The sequence below is a fragment of the Natator depressus genome, chromosome 5, assembly GCF_965152275.1.
Source record: "Natator depressus isolate rNatDep1 chromosome 5, rNatDep2.hap1, whole genome shotgun sequence".
Classification (NCBI taxonomy): domain Eukaryota; kingdom Metazoa; phylum Chordata; order Testudines; family Cheloniidae; genus Natator; species Natator depressus.
In genome coordinates, this window is record NC_134238.1 from 129,137,713 (window position 1) to 129,150,111 (window position 12,399).

General features: G+C 42.9%; 1 protein-coding gene across 9 annotated transcripts in view; it reads right to left on the reverse strand.

Moving 5' to 3' along the window:
• NRG1 (neuregulin 1) overlaps positions 1-12,399 on the reverse strand; it is a 747,298-nt gene that overhangs the window by 285,005 nt on the left and 449,894 nt on the right. The gene's annotated exons all lie outside the window — the stretch shown is intronic.

Consider the following 12,399-nt stretch of genomic DNA (forward strand, 5'->3'; position numbering starts at 1 on the left):
TGCTGGATTGCTAGCTGATACAGCTGAGGTAAAGTGACAGCGCCTGCTATATTCTAGGTGTGTGTTTTCCTGCGTACCTCATTTCACACAGCATTGTGCGAATCCTCGGCACACACCCCTAAAGCGGTTAAAAGGAAGCGATTCCCCCAACTGCTGAAAATCCACACGCAAGTCCGCCCTCGGTGTATTTCTCCACACCGTCATTCTAGAACTGATGAGGATGATTCCCGCGTACAAGGGCCATGTCTGGACGAAAGATCCGTGGCAGTGAAGAAATGCGCTCATGCACACAGTATGCTGTGTGTTGAAATGATACACGTGTTTGAAGGCAAATCATGCTACTCTATATACTTGAACAGGGATCATTTAATCTTCAAGTATCTTTAGCTTCTAGGATTATTTTTATTTCTACTGCAGTAGTGGCTAGCGGTCCCAGTCAGGGGGTCCGGGCCTCACTGCACTAGGAAAGTCTACCCCAAAGAGCTTAAAATTAGAGCGGCTTCCCGTTTTCCTGGGGACTGAACTATTTGACTTCAGTGCTTCCCAGGGTCTTCTATCATGAACAAATATGCTTTCAATGAGATGTGAAGAGGTCAGTGTACTCTAGACCTATTTAATTACTCGTTTCCACACCTAAAGTTAAATGGCTCTGTTGTATGAAACTAAATTGAAAGCTGATTGTATAATCATGTTCAACACTACCCACAGGTAACCTAATTATCAACGTAGGGACCAAGGAACATGCATAAGTAGTTTTAAACAGAGGAGCTAGCAAGTGAAAATGAAAACATTACATTTGCTTTAATAATATAAAAGAAAAATTACTGTAGCGAGGTGTGTCGAAGATGGTTGGTTTCTTGGTTTGTTTTAGGAAAGTTGTCTGTGATTCATTGCTAACGGTGAGAAAGGCAAGATGAAGAGAAGCAATGATACAGTGTATACATGGCACAGTTACTGTAGTAATTTCCTTGAAATAATTAACAGTTAGGAGGAGGTTGCATATGCTATTCCAGATGTGAAAGAACAACAGATGGGCAGCTTTCTAAGGCTCTGATAATAAAATGACCTAACACTCTATTTAGAGAAACAGAAATTCTTCTCTTTGGCTGTTTACAGATTTTAGAAATATCACGATAAGCAAATCCAGACAGTTCAAAGCAATGATATAAAGGACAAGTGGATAAATAATGACCCAACTTTGTTACGAAACATAGTGTAACTGTTGTATTGTTAATATAAACACAGATGACCTTTATATTTGCTCAACTTTTCGTCCTTAGCACAGGAAACAGCAGATGATCTTTATCAGACAGTAGAATCTTCCACTTTGCTTCTACTATTGAGCTGTGGGGCAGATTCTTATGCTGACTTTAAGGGCATGACAATGTCATTATCTTTTCAAAGCACATGCTGAAAACACGATATGGAGTGGAGGAGAAAGACACATGGCTTCCTGTAGCCTGGGGATAGCATGAACCTGGGCGACAGGGATCCATGCCGTTAGTTCTCCTCTTGATTTTCACAAAGCGAAGTCACAACATGAATAAAGTTCACAGTAAAAATAAAGCTGCAAAGCAAGAGAGTCCTATAAACATAACCTGGTAGAACAACATGTCAGCAGTTGCACATTCGTTTTTATACAAATACAGCTAATGAATGTTGAAGTTTCTGTTTCCAGGGAATGTTTTACCTTGGCATGGAAGAATTTGAATTTGTTCTTAGTAATTCATGTATTTGCATTACAATAGCACCTAGGCCCTAGCCAAGATCGGGCCCCCCCTGTGCTAGGAGCTGCACAAACACACAGTGAGAGACAGTCCCTGCCTCAGTGAGCTAACAATCTAAACAGAGACGAGACAACGAGCGGCAGAAAAGTAATATATTTATCCCCATTTTACAGATGGGGATCTGAGGCCCACAAAGATTAACTGACTCGCTTAAGGTCACATAGGAAAGTCTGGGGCAGAGCCAGGAACTGACCTCAGATTTCCCACCTCTTAGTCCAGTGCTTTAACTACATCCTCCCACTCTGCCGGGGGAAATTCAAGAGAAATTATTTCTATTGAAACACAGTTAGTCAGGGTTTAATGTATGCTACTAATTCCCTTTTCCCTCCAAGTATTAGGATTAATTAATATTTATGGAAAGGTCATACCCAGAGGCCCTAGTCAGAGGCACCTTTGTGCTGACACATAGAACCACACAGCTCTTGGCCCAAAGACCACTGTACTTCCCTCCTCTGCCACAAACAAACATGACACAAGTCATTCTGCCGTTTGGTGCACATGGTCAATGCTGAATCCAAAGGGACAAATTCCAGTCAAACAGCAAGCCTTTGATAAAAGCCTTTGTGGGTTCCCCCCTCCCCTAGGTGAGTGTTGTAAGCCAGTGGGGATGGGGAAATGCATCTCTCTTTGGAACTGAGAGGTGCCAAAGAGTGGCTAGCAGTGCCTGACACAGAGTGGATATGAAGACAATACAGTGAGAGCCAATATGGAGTGAGGGAACAGGGCCAGTAGGCAGGGCAAGCACCGGGGGTGTGGGGGCATGCCAGTGTTGGGAAGGATCCTGGCTAGGGGAAAGGAGCTGTGGATTGTACCACAGCATCCCAACAGCTGGCATCTGGAGTGGGCCCACGTACCCAATGGCCAGTGCCTGGAAGGGGCCCGGGTACCCTACGACCAGCGTCTGTAAGGGGTACGGGTACCCAATGGGTGGTGCCTGTAGAGGGCCTATGTACTCAACCGCCAGTACGAGGGGAAGGAGGACCATAATCAATAGCTGGTGCCAGGCAGCAGCCACCATTTTTGGTATGCAACATTGATGCTTTGGGAGATGTTTCAACGTATATGCCTACAAAACGTTTTAGGAAGCTGTTATCCATATGGCTACTAGGTTTGGAGCCATATTCATCCAATTCCAACATGGCAGGTGGCTCACTCTTCCTCTGGGCCCCTGCTCATGTAGATCCCAGCTCTTAACAGCCCCTGTGTTCCTGCATTTGCAATGAAAGGAGGGAAGAACAGGAAGAACATGTTTCTATTTACTTTTTTCAAATATTATTGGATTTAACTTTTTTGCCTCTTCCTCCATTTACTTCTGCACCACCGTTCCTCCCCCATTTTCCATGGCCCAGTCCAATCTGCATTTTCTCAGCAACTACCCCGGATGGTGCAGCTGCTCTCAGGGTGTTGTTCACAAAGGCTAAATTGGGGATTTAAACTTTGCAATAATTAGGATTTATTGACCTATGGGGACTGAAAGTACATACAGTCTGCACCTTAGGTCCCAATTCAGCAAAGCACTTAAGCAGATGCTTAATTTTAAGCACACATTTAAATGCTTCACTGAAACTGGGCATTGGGTCACACATTCACTGCAGAAGTTTGGGGAATGGTGCCCAATTGCAGACTAAGGGGCAGTCGCAAGGCAGGTGAAACACTGACAATAGCAGTCAGTCATCAGCGGGCACTGTTCCAGGCCAGCAGGGGGTGCTCTGCTATTTCCATAGAGCTGTCCTGGAGATGGCTTGGAGTAAGATGTCCTTGGGATTCATATTACAAAGGTACAGGCGTGGTCCCGTAGGCTCTGAGTAGCATTGTATAGATATCTCACGGTGCACAGGGGGTAGAAAGTTCCTTTGCTAAAGAATTGTCCCATTTGATCCGACTGATCGAATACAACTAGCTTTAAACCTGCCTGCTGAGGAAGCTAGGCTGGGAGAGTGCTTTGAAAGTAGAGCCTCAGGGCATTGAACTCTGTTAGAACAATATCATTGGGTTCCTTAGCTCCACAGTGGACTATAGCTCACCTCTAAGCTACCAGCAAGCTGCTATTAAGGGAAGTAGTCATGAGCGGATTTTAATGGCAAACTCCAAGGAAATGCACTTGGCTCTGAACATTACATTCCAGGACATTGCCCATTGTCCTTTCCTCTGCCCATCTCTAACCTGGCTTCCCTGGCAGTCTGCCACAACGTCTGTGGAAAAAGCTAAACTGGGAGCTGTTGAACACTTTCCCCAGCCTTATCACTGGTCAAGTCATATCAGTTAGAAGTGTGGGCTGCCAAGAAATTCCTAGTGGAGCTGGGCGAAGGCTTTCATCACAAGGAGGATGAGTTCTAGGGACTGGACTTCTATGAAAGCATGTAGGGCTTATTACTTAAAATTGTCCACAATAGTGAATGAGAAGAAGAGGAGAACTCAATGAACTACAGAATGGAAGGTACACCATTGTTTCCTGATTTCTGAACTTTAGTGGATTCCCAGAAAACTGAAACAGAAACAGATCAGAGACAAGCAAGCCCTGATGGTGGAGCAGAGGAAAACACCAGTTTACGTGATGAAACTTGTGTAGAATTACAACAGTGCTGGGAACATTTTCAACTAAGTGGAAGCAAACTGCTGGAAGAGAATAAACAGGAGAAGACTCCCAAAGAGGAATCTACTTCTCATAGTCAGGGATCATAGTTCTTGTGCCATTTTATGCATCGCAAGGCAATGGAAATAAAAAATGAGACAAGATAATACAAACTTTCAAAAAGAGCTCAGTCCCCACTCAGACATCTATATAAAGGGCTCAGATTCATAAAACGGCCAGCACTCAGCAGCCCCAACTGAGAACAGTGGAGAATTCCCCACTTCCTTCCGCTATTGATAACAGTGGAAATGCTGGGCCCATTGGAAAATCTGACACCGCCCCCTCTCCTTTTTGGGAGTGGTGTGTGCATAAATGGGTGCTGAGCTCTTTGGAAAATCCGTCTTAGAGTCCTTCTGCAGTATTGCCAATCCCTAAAGTTCAAAAAACCAGAACATGAATCAGATGGTCCAAAATCATGAGACTGACTTAAAAATCCTGAAATAAATAATAATAATAATAGTAATAACAATAATAATAATAAAATACACCCAGGGTTCCGTTTTATTTGCCTTCTGGTTTTTGAGCCTATAGGATGCCTTCAGGCCAAGTTTTCAAACTTTTCTCCACTACCATGAAAGTTAGAAATTTTTTATGTCAAATGAAAGCGAGATTTCTCACATCAACCCAAGCCTCAGGAGACAAAGCTTTAAGAAACACACCAAATATCATGAGAATTGGCAATGCTGCAGCTGTGCCTTGTTACGCCAGCTGTCTGGGATGACTCTGTAATGTTACCTGTACCCTACGTGTGGCAATGAAGATGTACAACGGGCTGAGTTAAGGATAGACTCTCTTCTTTTAGGCTGGAATTTCCTAGCCATTTGTGCAACTACTTAACTGTCACTTACAAAGACACATTATTACCGTTTTTATTTAATTTACTCTTCAATGTTCATAACTCTTATAAACTTGGAAGGGAAGTTCTCGTCGTCATTTCTCTGTTTATTTCAATCTTTTCTGTTTGCAAACACTGATCTTCTGCACTTTGAGAAAAAAATAACATTGTCCCTCTGAAAGATGGAGGTGAGCCAGAACCAAAACCATGGATCCAAATATCCCCAGACTTTGGGGTAGTCAAAATCTTGACCTGAAGCTCAATTCTGCTGTATACAGCCATCTTTCATTTCTATATAAGTATAGTCAGACTTAATATGGGTGGGTCATAACGTTCCTGCAAAACAGTTTGCTGTTATGTTCAAGTTGTTTCTGTGGGTTCTATTTCCATTAAACATCAAGAAAAGAGTAGATTAAAAAAAATCCTAAAAAAATGATACATTTAGAATCTGGAGGATATTCTTTGCCATGGCCCCAATTCAGCAAAAGTATTTAAGGATGTGATTAAATCCATCCCTATCCAGCTAAGCACTTTTCTGGATGCTTGAAGTTAAGCATGTGCCTATTTGCTTTGCAGAGTAAGAGACTAGCTCAGGACAATTTTTAGGTAGTTTTTGTACCGAAGCTTCTTAATAGCATCCTTGCAGATTTAGACCCCGATCTTGCAAAGATTTACACATGCTTAACTTTACACACGGTGGACCCAATTTCACACTACGGAAGCCAACAGAAGCTTTGCGATTGACTTCAGTGGGCATAGACTCAAACCCCACAAGTCACCCCACTGAAGTCTATGTGTAAAATGAAGAACAGGCGTAAGCCTTTGGCAAGATGGGCCTTTGTTTGTTCTTTTATGATTTTAAGACAAACAAGCTGAGATCTAAATGACCACGGGAAACTAAATACACTCTTGTCCTTTGTGGTTGAGGACAAGCTGAAACAAGAATCTGTGCAACATATTTCATGCTTGTGTTTATCTAAGAAAAACATTTTCTTAATTCATTTGTTTATTCTTCTTTACTTTTAGCCTCGCTTTCTTCATCACGTACAAAAAATAAAAGTAAATGGAAGAAAACCCCCAAACACCTGGCAGTTGATTTCAATGATAAACCATTAGAAGGCAGATCCAGCCATGACTCAATTGAAAACAGAAAAGCTCAAGCTGATGTAGCCACGTCTCCTTTACCCGGGTTAACTTAACTTAAATGCAGGCTGCACTGTAGAGGCGGCTCTACTGATTTATTCTAATTAGCAGCATTAGTCACCCACGAAGCAGTAGTGTAATTTTCTTTTACGAGCAGTTTCACAGAATTAAGAATAATGGATTGGTTTCCAACAGATGTAATTAAAAAATTGATGGAGCAGTTTCACTATTTCACTGTGCTGTTAGTTAAAGACTGGAGAGTGAATGTCACTGAAGAAATAACCAATTGTATTTATGGATATTATGGGTCTGTGTGGCAGTTTTACAAACAGGCTACAGTATTATCCCCATTTATCCAAAACCCTTATCATCTGAACCTCCGTGTTATCCATGTATCTCATGCTGGGGGACAAGGAAGGGATTTGAATAATGCAGAGGTTCGGATAATAGATCCCCAGCCAGGACTCTGAGAAGGAGGAAGAAGATGAGCCTGTGGCTATAGAGGAGACCATCCTGCTGCTGAATGGATCCTCTGGCAGGCATGGAGTCCTTTACAGCCCCGCTGTCCTGGGAGCAAGTAAGCAGGGCAGAGCACAGACCCCTGGCCACTGCAAGGAGAAAGATGAGCGCCCGGCCACAGGGGAGGCCACTCCGCTACTCACTGGCTCCTGTCCTCTTGACTATCCAAATTCCCCATTAGCCAAATAAAATCTGTCCCCCCACCCCCAAGCCTATTTGGGCAGTATACTCTATATAGGGACTGAGGGTGGGATTTACAGAGGAGCTAGGTGGTTTTCAATGGGACTTTCTTAACATCCTTTGGAAAATCTCAGCCTTAGGCTGGGATTCCCCACTCCGGGACACTGGTTTCATGCCATGCAGAATTACAAGGTATAGAACTGCTGTAACGAAGTGGAGGATTAGGCTTTTATGCTTTCAATATTTATTTAGATTTCAGTTTTAGACAACCCCCGCTTTCCTGGCCAAAGCTCTGGGGAATCCTCCACATACGTTTATTGCACAAGAACATTGGAGATAGAAAGTAGGGATTGAGCAAGGCACAGAACTTCCTCCTCCCATCCAAACGCACATCATTTGGTAACCAGTCATGTGACCAAAACACCTCTCACCTCTTACTTCTCTGGAGATGTGATTGCAACACGTGTAGACACACCTGAGCTAACTTTGATCTAAGGCAGTGATACTCAGACTTCAGTGGTTCAGGAGCCAAATTAGCGATCAACATTCCCCAAAAGAGCCAGAGTAGTGTAAATTCATTGTTTCATATATATATATAATTCTCCCAGCAAAATGACTGACCAAGTATTATTATTTTATCAGCTACGACTGGTTAATAACATAGTAAAAGCATCCTGATTGGTTAATGGCTTAGATTGGTTAATAATTAAATCACACAGTGTTTTAATCTCATGTGCTGCCAAGAGAGACACATCAAAGAGCCACTTGCAGCTCTTGAGCCACAGTCTGAGTATCACTGAGCTAATGAAATCAAAACTCACTCAAGTAACAATAGCAGTGACACCGTGGCAGCAGAGGCTAGCCACTTGAGAACATACCCAGGGTCTTGGACAGGCAGAGCGAGCCCGTGCCACTGCCACGTCATCGCTATTGTTACTCAAGCTAGCTTTGATCCAAGCTAGCTGAGGTCTGTCTATACATGCTGCAATCACATCTACTGATGACAGTGCAGACATAACCTAAGAGAGAAATCCCACCCATCACTATCTCAGCTGTCTGCTGGTACATGCGCAAACTGATGGGGCTTGGCAGTGTGTGTGCAGAATATCAGGCAATTCCAGACCTTGGGGAGCATCAGGGAAGGAGCTTTTCTTGGTAAAATCATTAGAACACATCCGTTTTTTAAAAAATGTGAACTGCATTTACCAAAGGAACGGAGTTGTGCCTTCTTTTTCAGACAGATACCACAATGATAATCACAGACGTTTTAAGTTTACCCCAAAACTTCTGTTTCAGTCATTTGATGGTTTAGATAAAACTAGGTAACTCCATGAAACTATGAAAGGCTCTCAGCTAGGGCCTCAAAGTCCAGTTCCAGCTCAGAACTCTTCCACAATTCAAAGGGTTTTGTTTGGATCCACTCGGCATATTATTGAATATTTTTAAAAACACCTTCCTTCTAATTTAGGATCATAGGAATTGTCAAACTGGATCAGACATGAGGTCCGTCTGCTTCAGCATCACAGGGGGGCTGGCCATCCTCTTTAAACTGATTTTGTGCTTTAAATTTCTAAGGTGCGTTCACCTGACTTGACTATTCCATTTGTCTTAGCTTTGAAGGCCCAACAATAGATGCTGAGCCTTTTACAGGCCCTGAAAATTTGTTATTAAAGCCTGCACCATAAAATGCTTAAAAGTATCAGTTGCCAGTACTCTCCACATCGCTTAATGGTATGAGTTATCCGTAGAATAATGCCTAGTATCAGACTTTGAGTACACCACCCTATCACACATGGCTGCTGTGTCAGTTGGCTTCTGAATGAATGCATCATTTTTCTCATCCCCTCTCTGATTGCCAGACTACCTCTCCAGTGAACAGCCTTACCTGGGTTAGCCACTCTCCTGCCTTTTTATGGCTCTGAATCATAGAATCACAGAATCTCAGGGTTGGAAGGGACCTCAGGAGGTCATCTAGTCCAACCCCCTGCTCCAGGCAGGACCAATCCCCCACTAAATCAGCAGCTTCCAAACAGCTTCATTCCACTGAGGGCAGAAAGATCAATGTTTATGACTGTCCAAAGCCAGCCTTTCAAAAAGGGAAATGTTTTGGACCCCAGACACTGCACTGCTGTTAACTTGCTTAGTGCAGTTCGCCAACAGCACTAGCTGGGGTGCCAACCGAATGGGTCAAACATGAACAGCTCAGTGGAGTTGTGGATTTTAATATATGCAGCCAGACTAAAATAAAATGCAGCTAGGAGATAATCTGTAATTCTCATTCTAGTGTTAAATGGAGCCAGCAAGACTTCAACTGTAAGACAATCTGTTGTATCTGCATAACATATATCCTTCCAGTCTTGCAAATACAGATCAGTTTTGTTCATACCTTATGCACCAATGTTTGCACAAGGTATGCCTTGTGAGGTATAATTTAAAAATCTCACAATTTACTGATCATTATTGTCCTGGTAAAATATGTGTGCCAACATTGTATGTAAAGTTATAAGACTCCATACGATTTTATTAACACAGGTTCCAAACCCCACAGGCCTGCCCAGACAGACGTTGGCAAACTGGTCTGTCCTTAACAAAGGAATGTGTGCTTACCATAATTTGTATTTAAGCAGTAAACAGAGTCATCAAGCAGGAAGGAAAGATGAAGAAAGTTAAACAGGTGAAAAAACCAGCAAGGAGTATCCTTCTACACAGACTCTGTGCCTCCTGGCTCGCACCTGGAAATAGTTTTCAAGTGGGAGATGGAAACTATAAAAAAGGAGGGGCAAACACTCCAAGGCACCTATCTCCTCTCTCCTTGCTCATCACATTCACTGCACTTGAAGACACAAAGGAAGTAGCCATTGGATGCTGGGGGAGGGGCCCTGGCCTAAAGAGTTCCGTCAGTAAAACCGCTGAAAGCATGTGGTGAGAAAACTTTGCTTTGAATCTAATATAATTTGTTAAGTTAGACACCAGTAAACATTTTATCTTTATTTTTCTTGTAATCATTTATGACTGTTATGCCTCATTACTTGTACTTACTTACAATCTCTCTGTGTAGTTAGTTGAGTAATTGTATTGTTTTATCTAATCCAGTGTGTTCAAGTTTAAGTATCTGGGTAACTCCATTTGGGGTAACAAGTTGTGTGTATATTATTCCCTTCAAGGAATAATGGACTCGATATATCTGTACTGCCCAGGAGAGGGCTTGGCGGTACAGGACATACATTTCTGGGTGAATCCAGGACTGGAGGAGCGTTGGGGTCACCCTGCAGCATAACCAAGGCTGGTAAGAGCCAAGGTGTGGCTGGCTGGCTGCCTGCCGCACACACACCGATGTAGCTGGGAGTGACTTACATGCTGAAGGCTGTTTGTGAACAGTCCAGGCTGGAGGCTGGAGCAGTGAGGCATTGTAAAGGACACCCCAGGTTCCATGGCAGGAGTGACACAGCCACTTATTAGCCTGGATTGTGCCCTGGTATGTCACAATATACCCTGCCAGTCTTGCAGATACAAAGAGAGAAAGAAAGAAAGAAAGAAAGAAAGAAAGAAAGAAAGAAAGAAAGAAAGAAAGAAAGAAAGGTGAAGCTGTGATAGATAATTTGCTAGCACTTTACACTAAAAATAGCTTTTCTTGATTCTGAAATGTGCTCAACTGTCTCTGTGACTTGTTCTCATGTTTGGAGCTACTACCATGCGTCACATAAAACAAACATGGGATGTGAGGTTCTGTCAGTTGTTAAGCAACATGATTCATTAACAAGAAAAAAAGCTGATGATTCAAGTGACAGTGAATTGGAGCGTTGTATGTCAGGATGAGATGACTGCCATTGTATATTTCACCTTTGTCCGTTTTCTTTATAAAATAAAAAACACCCGGTGATATACGTGACACTTCACTCTGAGGGGCTGGGCGCACCATTTAGAACTGCAGCAAAGGAAGTGAGAACTTTCCCACTGTGCTTTATAAAATACATATCAGCTTTGGCCTGCAAAGACCTATCAAAGAATTCAGAGTCCACCTGCTAAGTCAATTATATCCCATGGCCTCTTGCAGCAAACACTCACAATTTTTGCATGGTTGACTGAGTTCTGAAGGTTTGCCTTTGATGTAGATGAAGATAAGTAAAATACGAAACATCATGGATATCAAACTTCTCATATTCCGTTGATTAATTACCATTGTGAATATTACTGATGAAATTATTATGAGGAAAAGGTCTCGCCCACAAAGTTGTTTCTGTGGGTTCATTTCAGTTTACCTTAATACAAGTTCCTCTGCATTATTTATTAGCTTTCTTGGTACTCAAAGTGAAGAGTTTATTTCACATTTTTTCCTCTCCAAAAACAACCCAATTCCAGGTTTCAGAGTAACAGCCGTGTTAATCTGTATTCACAAAAAGAAAAGGAGTACTTGTGGCACCTTAGAGACTAACCAATTTATTTGAGCATAAGCTTTCGTGAGCTACAGCTCACTTCATCGGATGCATGCTGGAAATGGCCCACCTTGATTATCATACACATTGCAAGGAGAGTGGTCAGTTTGGATGAGCTATTACCAGCAGGAGAGTGAGTTTGTGTGTGTGGGGGGGGTGTGAGAAAACCTGGATTTGTGCTGGAAATGGCCCACCTTGATTATCATGCACATTGTAGGGAGAGTGGTCACTTTGGATGAGCTATTACCAGCAGGAGAGTGAGTTTGTGTGTGTATGGGGGTGGGGGGGGGTGAGAAAACCTGGATTTGTGCTGGAAATAGCCCACCTTGATTTTCATACACATCGTAAGGAGAGTGGTCACTTTGGATAAGCTATTACCAGCAGGAGAGTGAGTTTGTGTGTGTGGTTTTTGGAGGGGGGTGAGGGGGTGAGAGAACCTGGATTTGTGCTGGAAATGGCCCACCTTGATTATCATACACATTGTAAAGAGAGTGGTCACTTTGGATGGGCTATTACCAGCAGGAGAGTGAGTTTGTGTGTAGGGGGGCGGAGGGTGAGAAAACCTGGATTGGTGCTGGAAATGGCCCAACTTGATGATCACTTTAGATAAGCTATTACCAGCAGGAGAGTGGGGTGGGAGGAGGTATTGTTTCATGGTCTCTGTGTATATAATGTCTTCTGCAGTTTCCACAGTATGCATCCGATGAAGTGCGCTGTAGCTCACGAAAGCTCATGCTCAAATAAATTGGTTAGTCTCTAAGGTGCCACAAGTACTCCTTTTCTTTTAACCCAATTCCAGGGACACCTTGGTTTATTAATCCAGATTGAACACTAGCATCTCTACTGAGTTGGAACAGGGTGGAGTTACAA